We start from the raw sequence: 14,730 nt of genomic DNA on the forward strand, positions 1-14,730 counted from the left end.
CCCCCTCCTGAGGAGATGTGACTCTGAATCCCTGGAGAAGTCTCACGCCTGTTCTGAGCTATTGCTCTGTTGAGATATCCGGATCCTGGCCCAAATCACTACAGGGTCCCCCTTGGGTGCCCTACTAATTGAGCCATGACGCCACTTCTGGCTTTATGCTGGTTCACTGGAGATAAGAGTGTCGCAGACTTTCCTGCCCAGGGTGGCTTTGAACCGCCATCTTCAGCTCTCAGCCTCTTGAGGGGCTGGGATGGCAGCTGTGAGCCACTGGTGCTGGGCTCCCCCTGTTTTTCAGATATGTATCAGAGTAGCTCTAATTGTCCCTTACTTTACACATAAGGGAAACAAGGCCCAGAGAGGTACAGAGACTCGCTTCAGGTCACACAGCACTGCCGGTTTAGTGACCGGCTCACCTGATGATCTGTCCAGTGCTCATTTCACAAGATGCACACACCTTGTTCGGGTGGAGGACTTCCGTCTCCCAGGGCGCCCGGGGGCTCCCAGGGCCCCTTTGGAGAGGAGCAGGTTGGACGGTGAGCCGACCTTAGCAGGAGCTGGCAGGTGAGTGTTTGGGCATCGGGGTTTCCTGGTGAGGCCGGGCCCTGGCTCCGCAGCCCCTGCGCCGGGAGGTGGGGATGAGTAGGGAGGGGGAGGGAGGGAGTGGGCCCCTGCTCTCCTGCCTGGTGCTCACTGAGGTGATAATTAGTGGTACTGGGCTTCCTTAGCCAGCCGCCCCTGGCCCCGCCCCTGGACCCGCCCCTGGACCCGCCCATGGCCCCGCCCATGGCGCCTCCCCTGGCCCCTCCCTCTGCCCCTAACCTGCTGCCTCCCCTGGCCCCGCCCATGGCCCCGCCCCCGGCGCCTCCCTGGGTCCCTCCCTCTGCCCCTCCCTCCCTGGCCCCTCCCCTGGCCCGCCCATGGCCCCTCCCCTGACCTTGGCCCCTCCCCTTGGCCCCTCTCCTGGCTCCGCCCCTGGCCCCTCCCCCGACCCCTCCCACTGGCTCATCTCCTGGCCCATCCCCTGCTTCCTCCCCTGGCCCCGCCCATGGCCCCGCCCCTGGCTTCTCCCCTGGCCTTGGCCCCTCCCCTGGTCCTGGCCCCGCCCCTGGCCCCGCCCCCTGCCTCCTCCCTGCCATGCTGTTGCCCAGAGACAGAGCGCAGTGCTTGTCTGAGGGAGTGAGGGTGCCAGGAGGCCCGTGCCTGGGCTTCGTAGGCCCAGTGCACAGCCTGCGCATGCGTGTGTGCCCACACACACACACACACACACACACACACACACACCACACCTCTCCTAGTCAGACTCGGCGGCTCACGCCTGTCATCCTAGCTACTCAGGAGGCTGAGATCTGGGGGGGATCACGGTTCAAAGCCAGCCTGGGCAAGAAAGTCCATGAGACTCCTATCTCCAATAAACCACCAGAAAACCGGAAGTGGAGCTGTGGCTCAAGTGGTAGAGCGCTAGCCTTGAGCTGAAGAGCTGAGGGACAGCGCCCAGACCCAGAGCTCAAGCCCCAGGACTGACACCCCAAAACATCAAACCAAGCCAAACTAAACCAAACTACAACAACCCAAACCATGGAGCCCTCCAGAGCACGTGTGTGGATATGTGTGTGTAACACCACCTGCGTGCCGGGAAAGCCGCGTGTGCATGCTCTCCCCACGCAGGTGTGTGCCAGGGGCTGGGGGGAGTCAGTGCGCACACGCGGGCACATGCAGAACACACACATGCGGTGTTTTTCTTGGTTTCTAACAAGGCCCAGGAGGCAGAGCGCCGCCGAGTCCCCGGGGAAAGTGAGCAGCCAGGAGCTGAAGGCACATTTAATTAACTCTCATCAATGCAGCAGGAGGAGGAGCGGGGTGGGAGGAGGGGGGGCGGAGAACACGGGGTGCACAGGCAGGAGGGGGCAGCGAGGGCAGGGGCCTCGCAGGGACCCTCAGCCCCGGGGGGGGGGCACTAACTCAGGAGGCTGAGATCTGAGGATCCTGGTTCGAAGTCATCCTGGGCAGGAATATCTATGAGACTCTTACCTCCAATGAACCACCAAAAAGCCAACGTGGGGCTCTGGCTCAAGTGGTAGAGTACCAGCCTTGAGTGAGAAGCTCTGGGACAGCACCAGGCCCTAAGTTCAAGCCCCAGGACGGACACACACACACACACACACACACACACACACAACCCCCTACCCCCCAAAACAAACCCTGAACAAAGCAAAAGCCTTAGGTCTTCAGGGGTTGGTGCGGGAGAGGGCAGGCCCCCCCCCCCCCTTGGCTCTTCTGGGAGCACTGGCTTCTACACTTGGAGCCCTTTTTGGGTGTGGCTTTATGACATCGGCTGCCCCCTAGCGGTGGTGGTGGGGTAATGACTTCCTGAGGTCCGGCTACCAAGCCCAGGAGAGTCCGTCGTCCCTCCTCCAGCACCCCCTTTGAAAAGGAGGTGTGTGTGTGTGTGTGTGTGTGTGTGTGTGTGTGTGTGTGTGAAACCTGCTGCCTTCCAGGCCCTGGAACACCCAGAGTCAGGTGAGTGCTGGTCTCAAAGCTTCGGCCTGGGACATAGAGATGTGCACCTAGGTTCTACCTCAGGAAGGACACGAGGGGAAACAGAGGCACGGGATCGGCGATGCCCTCTACGTGTCCTGACTCGCCCAGCCTGGGAGAGCAGCAGGGCTGAGGGCCTTCGCTGCCCGGAGACGGTTCTCAGCGTGTTCTCCCTGCGTTTTCTTTCTTTTCTTTTCTTTTGTTGATTGTGGAGCCTGAGCTCTGGGCCTGGGCGCTGTCCCTCAGCTCTTCAGCTCAAGGCGAGCGCTCTACCACTTTCGCCATAGTACCACTACTGGGTTCCTGGTGGCTCACTGGACTTAAGAGTGTCCCAGACTTTCCAGCCCGGGCTGGCCTTGAACCACGATCCTCAGATCTCAGCCTCCTGAGTAGCTAGGATGACAGGCGTGAGCCACCAGCAGGGGCTCACCCTGTTTTATGTATCCAGACTTTCTTGTCTGTCCAGGGGGAAAATCAGCCACCCTTCTCCAACCTCGGGCATGGGATTCCCAGAAAGCCCTTCCCTGGCAGCTCAACATCCCCTCAGCCACCTGGGGTTGCCATGGCAACGAGGGTGGGCGCTGGGCGGCCCGGAAGTGGGTCAGGGGAGAGGCTGCAGGCCACGGGGGCCACGGGGCTCCAACCTGGTCACTCTTCCCCTGGGGATCCAGCAGGTGTGGAGGGGGGGGAAGGGGAAAGGAGAGAGAGAGGAAAAGAGAGGAAGGGAGGGAGGAGAGGCAGGGTGGCAGTGTCCTTCCTTGTCCCCAGAGCTGGTCCCAAAGCCCAGCAGGGCTCCCGTGTCCGTCCAGCTCTTGGCCACCCAGGATCTGGGAGGAGGTGCGGGGCCAGTGCGCATGGCCACCCCTCCCGGTGCCCACACAGCCACAGGCCGACCTCAGCCCTGACCCCTGCAGCCAGGGCCCTGCTGTCTGTCTATTCTCCAAATAGAGCAGCCTAGCCCAGCCACTGGGGGGAGGGGGCTTCCTTACCCACTTACCTCCCCAACATCTCTCTTTCCGGGCTCTAGGGCCCTCGCCTGCCGGCCACACAAGAGCCCAGGGACCCCCGAGGAGCTGGCCCTGTGGTGTTCGGGTGGATGTGGTCCCCCCTCCAAGGTTCCCTCACCACCTAGCACGGCCGGGAGGCGGGACAGTCTCCTCACCTTGCTCTCCAGAAGCCTGGCCCGGTGCTTGGTGCGTTGTAGGCAGGGTAGGGCGGTCAGGAGCAGAAGGCGAGATCAGGGGCGATCGCAGGCCCGTCAGCCTTGTGCTCCTTGGTGGTGGTTCTTTGTCTCTCTCACCTTCTTCCAAAGCAAGCAAGCAAGCAAGCAAGCAAGCTGGGTGCTGGTGGCTCACACTTGTCATTCCAGCTACTCAGGAGGCTGAGATCTGAGGATCATGATTTGAAGGAAGCCCAGGCAGAAAAGCCCATGAGACTCTTATCATCTCCAATAAACCACCCTGAAAAAGCCTGAAGTGGCGCTGTGGTTTAAGTGGTAGCACGTCAGTCTTGAGCAAAAGAAGCTCAGGGACAGTCCCCAGGCCCTGAGTTCAAGTCCCACGACTAGAAAAAGAAAAAAGAAAATCGAAGGAATGGAGACACTGCACCATGGCCTTGCTCTGGATGCCCTCCGTCCCTCGGGGCCGATCTGCAGCCACCCAGACGCACCTGTCACAGACACACAGCCATGAACGCCTCCTCCTAGGACATCCAGCAGCGTTCTGCCCACCCAGAACAGCCGCAGAGAGAGGGGGGAGTGAGGAGCTGGGAGCCCACAGACAAATCATCCAGAAACAAATCCGGCACCCTGCTGCCCCCAGGCCACCCCGTCCCCACCTGCCCCTGTCTCTGTCCCCGCACCTGCAGTGTTTCTCTTTCAGGGTGAACCGAAGAGAGGCCATGCCGAAGGCAGACTCCTCCATGCTGACTTGCCCTGAGGAAGCCAGTGGTGCTTCCGGAAGGAAAGGCCAAAGACAGAAGAGACCCTGCCAGCCCCTACCACATCCCCGCCCCAGCCCCGGCCCCAGCCTCCCAGCCCTGGGCCACTCTGCTTGGCATTTCTAATCCTAACACCCATTTCCCCAGAGCAGGTGATGATCCTGCTTTCTTCTCCCATGGCCGGCTCCCACAGCAGCCCATCTAGAAAAGGGTAAGGGTGCCAGTGGCGCATGCCTGATCTCCCAGCTACTCAGGAGGCTGAGAGCTGAGGATCGTGGTGTGAAGTCAGCCCAGGAAGGAAATTCTGTGAGACTCTGATCTCTAGTGAACCAGCCAAATGCTGGAAATGGAGCTGTGGCCCAAGTGGTAGAGCACTAGCCTTGAGCAAAAGAGCTCAGGAACTGAGCCTAGGCCCTGAGTTCAAGCCCCAGGACCAGCAAAAAAAAAAAGTGTATTTGGATAGTCTGTTTCCCTCTGTGTGTGCCGCTCTGTGTCTGTCTCTCTGTGACTCTGTCTCTCTCTGGATGGATACCACCTCAATAGAGACTCTCGTTTTAGAATCTGTGTCTAGATTTCATTATTCACACTGCAGGTGTGGTACCAGGCCCATTGGACGAGGAGCCCTGTGTGATTCCGGCCTCCGGCTTCGTGTCCCAGAACACAGGCTGCCCTGCTGCCTTCCCATTGTCCTCCTGAGGGCCAGCTGGCTGAAGGCGTGGACAGGGCCGGGCCCAGGCGGGTAGCCGCTGCGGGCTGGGGCGGCGTGCGGCTGCTGAGCTTCAGTAATGAAACACAGACTCTGCCGGGGGCTGGAATGCTAAAGCACAACCACTCATTTGCCCCAAAAGCTTGGATTTATTTAGTTCCTTTAGTGCGTCTGACTCTTTTAGACCTGGACCGAAACCTCTTTTAGATAAAGGCCTTCTCTTCACAGAGTTCATCGTCTAGTGACGGAAATAGACCAGGTACCCAGCGCTGGTGGCTCATACTTGTCATCCTAACTACTCAGGAGGCCGAGATCTGAGGATCCGGGTTCGAAGCCAGCCTGGGCAGACAAATCTGAGAGACTCTTATCTCCAACAGAGCAGCAAAAATATCCAGAAGAGCCCAGATGCCCCACAATAAAAATCGTGGCACTTACACACAATGGAATTTTACACAGCCATTAGAAAGAATAAAATAATGTCATTTGCAGGGAAATGGGTGGAACTAGACCAAATCATGTTAAGTGAGGTAAGCCAAGCTCAGAGAAACAATGGCATATGTATTCTCTGATATACAGAAGCTAGAACTAAAATGCACTGGGATAGGACAAATTACGCAGAATTCTAGAGAATCACAAAGGTGCAATACCCCCGCGCCTCTTCATATGCATATAAAACAATACACATACTGAGACAAACTCCAAGATATGGAAACAAAAGCCTTCCTTTTTTTTTTCAGTTTTTAGTTTTGGGTGATTCTGTCTTCTTTCTGTGTGAATGGTATATTCACATGTATATCCTTGGGAGGGGAGGGAGGAAGGGCACAAAACTCAAGGGAGAAAGGGTGGGAAAGTGCAGCTGTTGGCGCTCACTGGGCACCCATGAAAGTGAACTATGTAACTCATGGGTGGAGGCCGGAGGGTGGGTCTGGAAGAGAGTGGGGGAACAGAAGATACTGTGTGACAGGAAATGTCTTCATGACCTGTCTCCTGTACCTATAACCCCTCTGTATATCACCTCTCTAATAACAACAAAGTAAAACAAATCCAGAAGTGGAGGTGTGGTTCAAGTGGTAGAGTGCCAGCCTTGAACACAAGAGCCAACTGAGAGATGAAGGCCCTGAGTTCAAGCTTCAGTACACACGCATGCACACGCGTGCACGTGCACACGCACACACACACACACACACACACACACACACAAAGGGAGACAGATGTTCCTCTATTGGCTAATGTATAAACTGGACAGGTGCTTAAATCCATTGTGATTTTATAAATCTAAGTATAGTTAGCCATCTCTATGTCAAAATCTCTTTCTCTCTCCCTCCTTTTGGCAGTAAGATTTTGGTTATGCAAACACAAGTATCCCATATACCAGAATAGAATAAAAATCCAGACCTTGATTAGTGGATTACTATCTTCATAGAGCATAAAGTTCCTAAGCAGATATCTATTCTATCTATCTATCTATCTATCTATCTATCTATCTATCTATCTATCTATCTATCTATCTATCTATCTATCTACATACCTACCTATCTATCTAGTTATTGTGCTGGTCCTGAGGTTTGAACTTGGGACTTGGGTTATGTCCTTGAGCTTTTCCAGTCAAAGCTACCATTTGAGCCAGAGCTCCACTTCTGGCTTTTTTGGTGGTTCATTGGGGATAAGAGTCTTATGTTCTTTCCTACCCAGCCTGGCTTCGAATCTGGATCCTCTGATCTCAGCCTCCTGAGTAGGTAGGATGGCAGGCAGGAGCTGCCGGCCTCCGGCCATACCTGTGTTTTAAATGCTTGTAAGTGGGTCACTTTGAAAGGCCTCTGGAGAAATGAGTAGCTCCGGCTCCCATGTGCTCTTTTGAGTTTATCCTCCTGTTTCCACCCTTACTGCTTTCCCCGCCCCCTCTCTCTCTCAGTTGCTTGTGGACAAAAAGATCACTGCATTCTCTTGGGGAGGTTGACATTAAGCTTCGACGTTCCCGGCATAGCCAGGCTTCCCAGCTTGGAGCTGGGCTAAACTAGATCTCAAATACTGGTAAAAAAGCCCCAAATTCTTGCCCATTGTGACTGTTTTAATTAAGAATACTTAAACGCTGGGTGCCTGGGTTATTATGATTATTAGCAGTAGTTATTTTTGTGCTAGTCCTGGGACTTGAACTCAGGGCCTGGGCAACATTCTTTTGCTTTTTCCACTCAAGGTTGGTGCTCCATCACTGGAGCCACAGCTCCACTTCTGGCTTTTTTTGCTGGTTAATGGGAATGAAGGGAGCTCTTGGATTTGTTCTTTCTGGCCTGGCTTTGAACCATGATCCTCAGATCTCAGCCTCCGGAGGAGCTGGGATTACAGGCGTGAACCCCAGTGCCTAGCTTGAGTTGATGGGATTATGACTTTGTCCTGGAAGTTCAGAGCTTTCCCAAGGAGAAGCAGGGAGGAGGGGGAGAGAGTGGTGGTGGTGGGTGAGGGGTGGGGAATCTGCTCTGTGGGCTCAAGGAGGAGTAGGAAATAAGGACCCCCCCTCAAGGTACAGGTTCCATGTCTGGGGCCCTGGCATGGCCCCTCCCTTCTTTTCCTCCTTTTTGTCTGGAAACCTGGGGCTGGGGGGGTCATCTTCTACCTAGCAGCTCCATTCTGGGGTTCCCAGGCCCCCAGCCCCTCCCAGCAGTGCTGGGCACCCAGCTGAGGTCAGGCAGGGCCCAGGAGGGGTCAGCCTCTCTCCCCAGGCCTCCTTTCTTCCCCCTGGAGTCAGGCCTGCCTGGTGCCAGCCCGCAGCCCCTCCTCTCTCACCCCCTGGCGGGTTTGCTTCTGCCAAGGCTGAGGTTGAAGGAGAACAGGCCCCTGGGGCGTGGGTAACAGGGTTATAATCCGGCGGGATGAGCCTGCACTCTCTGGAGTCTAATAGCGTTTTTCCAGCCCTGGCCGCTTTATTACCAGAGCGCTGAGCGATGGGGCTCAGGGGAGCTGCGCCGCACCGGCCACGGCGCCCGCCCGCCGCATCCATCACGCTGGAATTAGGCAAAGGGGGTTCACGCAGCTTCCTGCCAGCTTCGCTCTGCCGGCTCTCCCTCCCTCCTTCCCCTCCTTGTCTGTCTGTCTGTCTGTCTGTTGTCCTCTCATGCCCATACTGAGGCTTGAACTCACAGCCTGGGTGCTGTCCCTTAGCTTTTTTTTGCTCGAGGCTGGTGCTCTACTACTTGAGCCACAACAGCCACGCCACACAACCACGTGCGAATGGGAGGCCTTGAGTTCAAACCCCAGTACTGGCACAGAAAGAAAGAACCTGTATCTCACTCACTTCCATCTCTACTTCCCAAGTAGCTGGGATTACAGGTGTAGGCCACCGTGCTCAGCCAAGACTCCTTGATGAGGCAGCCTCTGTGAAACAAACGAAGACCTCACTTGAGCATGCAAGTTCTTTACTGGTAAGGAAGGGGGGAGCAGAACTGGGGGGCTTCCCCCAGATCCTCTCCACCTGAGGTTTAAGGAGGGGCTCATTGCTTCAGTAGCCAACCAGCACAGCCAGGCAGCTGTGTGTAGAGGGGTGGAGGGGGAAGGAGTATTAGAAAATTATTATTATTATTTTTGTCGGTCCTGGGGCTTGAACTCTGGGCCTGGGCGCTGTCCCTCAGCTCTTCAGCTCAAGGCTAGCGCTCTATCACTTGAGCTACAGCTCCACTTCCGGTTTTCTGGTGGCTTATTGGAGATGGGAATCTCGTGGATTTTTCTTGTCCAGGCTGGCTTTAAACCATGATGCTCAGATCTCAGCCTCCTGAGTAGCTAGGATGACAGGTTTGAGCCACCAGCACCTGGCGAAAATAAAATTTTAAAGTAAAAACTTTTGTTTCCTTCCCCTTCCTTCCTTTCCCCTTTTGCTTTTGTATCTCCGTCTGGGGTAAGCATGCACTGCTCCGGGGAGACTCAAGCTTAGAAAAATCGTGGGTGCAACTGTGGGAGGATTTATCAGATTAACGTGGGCTTGACCTTTGGAAAGAAAGAGAAAGGGCAAGTTGGAGGCATGGCTCAGCTGGTAGCGTGCTAGCCAGTGAGCAAAAGCATCAGGTACTGAGTTCAAGTCCTGGGTTCAGACTAAAAACAGAAAGAAAAAAGCCGGGGGGGGGGGCGGCGAGGAAGGAGAAGGAGAGGAGGGGACACTCTGGCCTCTTGGCACCAAACGCAATCCTAGCCTTGGGCTGCAGGCTGCCTCCTATTCCCAGGGAAGCAGGTGCGAAGACCCGAGGTGCCTTTCCTCCCCTGGTGGCCCTGTCTCCTCTGGGGGCCAGGACGTGTCACTGTGACTGGCCCCAAAGCGGGGAGGTTGGACCCTGGGAAGCAAGCCTGACAGAACGAAAGGCCGCGCGCTTTCCAGGAGCACTCCAAGGGGCTAAGTCTGGCTTCCCCCAGGAGCCTCTGGGGAGCTCCGCGGCTCGGGGAACCCGTAGGGGGCTGGATCAGGTCTCCTGTTCATGTGGATCACTGGTTAGGGATAGGGAGGGGAGGGGAGCCTCCAGGCATCTCCAGATAAGCTTGGTCTGTGTGTGTGTGTGTGTGTGTGTGTGTGTGTGTGTACCCGTCTTGGGGTTTGAACTCAGAGCCTAGGCACTGTCCTTGGGCTTTTTTGCTCTACCACTTGAGCCACAGCTCCACTTCTGGCATTTTGCTGGTTAGTTGGAATGAAGAATCTCAAGGATTTCTCTCTCCAGGCTGGCTTCACGTGTGGATCCTCAGATCTCAGCCTCCTGAGCAGCTAGGATGACAGGGGTGAGCCACCACACTGGGCTCTGTGATTGTCCTCCAACAAGCCCATCTCCCTTTATGCCAATCAGCTCACGCCTTCTCTCCTGGGAGCTAGGGTTGGCCAATCGCACTGGGCCTGCTTTCTCAGCCAATCAGTTCACGCCTTCCCTCCTGTGAGCTAGGGGTGGCCAATCACACTGGGTCTGCTTTCTCGGCCAATCAGCTTACACCCTCCTCCCTGTGAGCTAGAAGTGGCCAATCACACCTGGTCTGCGTTCCGTTGCTAGGTGCCAGTAGCTGACGCCTTCCCATCCAGGAGGGCCTGCGGTTTAAAAGTCCACTCTGGGTCTGGAGCTGATCCGGGAGTTTGGAGGCTCCAGGAATGGATTTAAGATGAGCTGGGTGAGCTCTCGGGTGGATTCTGCCTGTCAGCGGGGTGGTGTGGGAACACAGGGCAAGGAGAGTGCTGAGGGAGGGGGCTCCAGGCTCCACGGGGTCCAGCCTGAGCCCTCCTCTGTCCACACACAGGACAGCTCTCGCCAGTCTGTCCCTCTGCACCCCCTTGATCCCTAAACCACCATCCTCAGATCTCAGCCTCCTGAGCTTCTGGGATGACAGGCCTGAGCCTCGGGGGCCTGGGCAAAGCACACCTTCCTTTACTGACGGCTTTGATGGGCACAGAGCCACATCCGGAGAGGGAGAGGATTAGGTTCATCCAGGACCACCTCAGAGGGGTTCCCCTTGGTGGGGTGGGAGTGTGGAAGGACCCTAAGATAGAACTACCCATATATGTCAGGGCACTAGCACGTTTCAAAACGTTTGCTTTATCTGCTTGGTTTTCATGTATGTTTCCACAAGAACCAGGTCTTTTTTGGGGTCTCCAGACTCCCCAACCAAGCCAGGAGCAGGGTTTCGGGATCCTGAGGACCACTCAAGGTGTCAGGGGTCAGGTGAAAAATCTGGCTCTCTCCCTCACACCTCCTTACTGCAGGAACTGGGACTTGAACTCAGGGCTTTGGTGGTGTTTCTTAACTCTTCTGTTCAAGGCTGGTGCTCTACCACTTGAGCCACACCGCCACTTCAAGCTTTTCGGTGATTAATTGGAGCTGAAAAAAAAATCTCATGGACTTTCCTTCCTGGGGAGCTAGATTTTTTTTTCTTTTCTTTTCCAGTTGTGGGGCCTGAACTCTGGGCTTGGGCCCTGTCCCTGTGCTCTTCAGCTCAAGGCGAGCGCTCTACCGCTTGAGCTACAGCGCCACTTCTGGTTTTCTGGTGGTTTATTGGACATAAAAGTCTCATGAACTTTCCTGCCCAGGCTGGCTTTGAACTGTGATCCTCAGATCTCAGCCTCCTGAGTAGCTAGGATGACAGGCGTGAGCCACCAGCACTGGCCAAGAAAAGAGAGAGGCTTTTAATCAGAAGCAGGCCTGGCCTCTGTCTCTGCTGTCTCTTTGCCATGTCTTTGAATGAGTGTTCCGAGTCTCTAGACAAGTCCTTTGTCCCCCAGCCCGCCCCAGCTCCCCTCATCTCTCAGCTCCATTCCAGGAGCAAGAAGCAAAGCCGTTACCACGTTGTCAGCTCAGATTTGACAAGCATAAACAGAGAAGCTTCCAGGCCTTAGCACATGAGTTATCTCATTTATAATTAGCATTTGATTAGCATCTACTTTGTGTCTGGTAATGAAGGGAGCATTTTACACACCTTTTCCTATTTCTTTACTCAACAGTCTCTGGAAGAGGTTATTATTACTTGTTTTCTTTTCCGAACTGAGATCCAGAGAAGCTGGTGATGCCCAGGGCACCTGGAGGGGGGGGGGCGTGGAATCTCGGGGAGGAGAAGCGGGGCCCTAACTTGTGCAGCCCTGAGCTTAGCACATTGCCCGGTATGTACTAAGGCTGGGTGCCGGTGGCTCCTGCTTGTCATCCTAGCTAAGGAAGCTGAGACCCAGGGATCGCAGTTCGAAGCCAACCCAGGCAGAAAAGTCCATGAGATTCTTATCTTCAACTAACCACCCAAAAGCTGAAAGTGGAGCCATGGCTCAAGATTGTAGAGCGGGCAGGGAACAGCGCTCGGGCCTTGAGTTCGCGTCCCAGGACTGGCACATACACAATGCGCGCACACACATAATCTACTATAGGTAGTGCTTTCCTTGAAAGGTGGTAATCTGGGTGGGTGAGTCTGTAGTCCCTGAGAGCTGGGGTGTACACACACCTCCCCTTGAGCCCCCAAACTCTGATGTCATGTCTGAGGGTTCATTAGTGGCACCCGATTTCGGGATACACATCGCCTCCCGGAACTCCTCAACATCCCTTTCTCCGGCTCTGGAGAAAGTCAGGGGTGGTGCGTGGGGGGACCGGTTTGCCCGACGGCAGGGCAGGGAGCCCTGGGCCCTGGCTGTCCTGGTAAAGCCAGGGTAAATACCACCGCCCGCAGGCAGCGTACGTGGGGGTGCCCGCCACGAGGCGCAAATTAAAAATTAAAATTAATCAAACACTCAAATTGATTTCCTTCCCGTCTGTTTGTTCGGCTGTGCCAGCTAGAGGCCTGCCTGCCCCCAGGGCCTGCTGGACTCTGTCCTCATGCCTGGGCTGGACAGCTTGGATTTGCTGCAGGGAAAGCGGCACGGCCCCGGGGAGCTGGGGGACAGCTGAGACCCAGGAGATCCGTGGGAAGAGAGCAGCTCCACAGAGGCAGGACTGAGGGAAACACTTCCGGGACCATCCTGAGCTGGGACCTGTCCCTTCTCCAGCCTCAGTTTCCCCATCTATGAAATAGGGAGATAAAAGAAGTCCCTACTGGCCTGGCCACCGTGTGTGTGTGTGTGTGTGTGTGTGTGTGTGTGTGTGTTTAAAGCTTCAGGGAATGTTTATTTGGGAAAGTGAGCTCAGAGCCCAGGAGGCTTGGGAGTTGTTAGTAAGGGCAGGTCCTAGGCAGCCCCGTTGCCCCCCCAGGGTTTGAGACCCTGTAAGGCTGTTTTGATGGCTGTCTTCTACATCTCTAGTGACAGCCGCAGAGCAAGCAGGGACCCAGGGAACGGTCCGTTTAGTGTTCATCTCCCAGCTGTGGGGGGGGGGGTGGTCAGGTGCTGCCAAGACCCTAAGTCAAGCCTTCTTGTTGCTCTTACTCCTGCCAAGCCTGAGCCCCCAGTGTGCCCCCACCTTTTGCCAGGACCTTGGCATCAGAACAAAGTAGCCCTGAAGCAGAGGGCTGGGTGGTAGGGCAGGAAGTAGCTAGCAAAGAAGCAAATCCAGGGCTAAAAGCCAAACTGCCTACAGCGGCCCTCAGAACTTTGGCCCTCTGCCATCTGCTGCTCCATCTCCAGCTCTTCCTCTCTATGCTCTGGTCACTGGGGCCCTCTCTTCTTCTTTGCACCACAGGGCTTTTGCACATGCTATACTCACTCTTTTGAGTTGAGTCTTCCCATTGCTCTGGTGCCAGGTCAAAGGTCACACCCTGTAGGACAGCTCTCTTCTGATTCCCGCAATCAGGTTGGCCCCAGCCCTCCTTCCTGTCTCCTGAGCCTTCTTTGGGGTGCTGGACCTAGTGGTGGTTTTCTATTTCTCTGCGTGATGGGCTGTATTCTGTCCATCTTCTCGCAGAGTAAAGGTCTCTGCCGCGCTGTGTAGGCCTCACGCCTGGCACACGCATGGCGCATGCTCAATACATGTTCGCACAGGCTTTCTGTTTCCTTTTTGGAACTCCATCGTGAGCCTGGCTGCTCTCTGAAATGGCACTAGGATTGGTGTGTAGTTTCCGGAGTGAATGGTGCGTGCTCAGAAGAGAGTGAGGGGCGCAGCGGGGTGGGGGGGAAGGCTGCTGAGAGGAAGACTTGAAAGGTGGAAGCCAACAGCTGGTGGGTCAGGCGGGTGAAGACTTGGAGGTGAGGCTGCGTGTTGTAGCTCACATCTGTAATCCCAGTTATTCAGGGGGCTGACCTCATTATTTGGAGTCAGCCCACGCAGACAAATTTTGTCTCTAATTAACCAGCCCAAAAAGTTGGAGCTGGAGGCATGGTCCAAGTGGTAGAGAGCCAGCTGTGAGAGAAAAAGTCCAGCAAGAGTTTGAAGCTAGTGCTAGTAAAAATAAAAAGGTAAAATTAAAAGCAAAACTAAAATGAAAAGGAGGCAGAGATTGGGAGGATCATGATTTAAGGCCCACCTGGGCAAAAAGCAAGATTTCATTTCAACGAATAAGCTGTGTGTGTGTGTGTGTGTGTGTGTGTGTGAGAGAGAGAGAGAGAGAGAGAGAGAGAGAGAGAGAGAGAGAGAGAGATCCTAGCTACATAGAAGTCAGAAGCAGGAGAATTACAGTCTGAACTGGCTTACCCTAAGACAGACTTTTCCTAAAAAATGAAGGGAAAGGGGCTGGGAGGTGCGGCTCCAATGGTACAATGGCTGCCTAGCAAGTGAGAGATTTTGAGTTTAAACCCCAGTACAAATAAAAGCAAAGCAAAACAACAAAAACGCTTGGCACTGGTGGCTCCCACCTGTCATCCTGGTTATTCTGGAGGCTGAGATATGAGGATCATGTTTCAAAGCCAGAGTCTGAGCAGAAACAACCGGTCCGACTCTCATCTCCAATTAACCAGCAATAAATCAGAATTGGAGGTGGTAGACTGCCAGCCTTGAACACAGAAGCTAAAGGTCGCCCAGGGGGCCCAGCCCTGAGTTCCAGGCCCAGTCCTGACCCCAAACAAGCAAAGAACAACTAAAACATAAATCAAGACTCAGAGGTGGGAGATGAGGTGTTCAGAGGTGGTGGGTAGACACTCAAGTTTGCTGTCAAGTTTGGTGACCCCTCAGGCTGTCCCAGGAAAGCAGGGG

This window comes from Dipodomys ordii, unplaced genomic scaffold, assembly GCF_000151885.1.
Source record: "Dipodomys ordii isolate 6190 unplaced genomic scaffold, Dord_2.0 Scaffold15, whole genome shotgun sequence".
Classification (NCBI taxonomy): Eukaryota; Metazoa; Chordata; class Mammalia; order Rodentia; family Heteromyidae; genus Dipodomys; species Dipodomys ordii.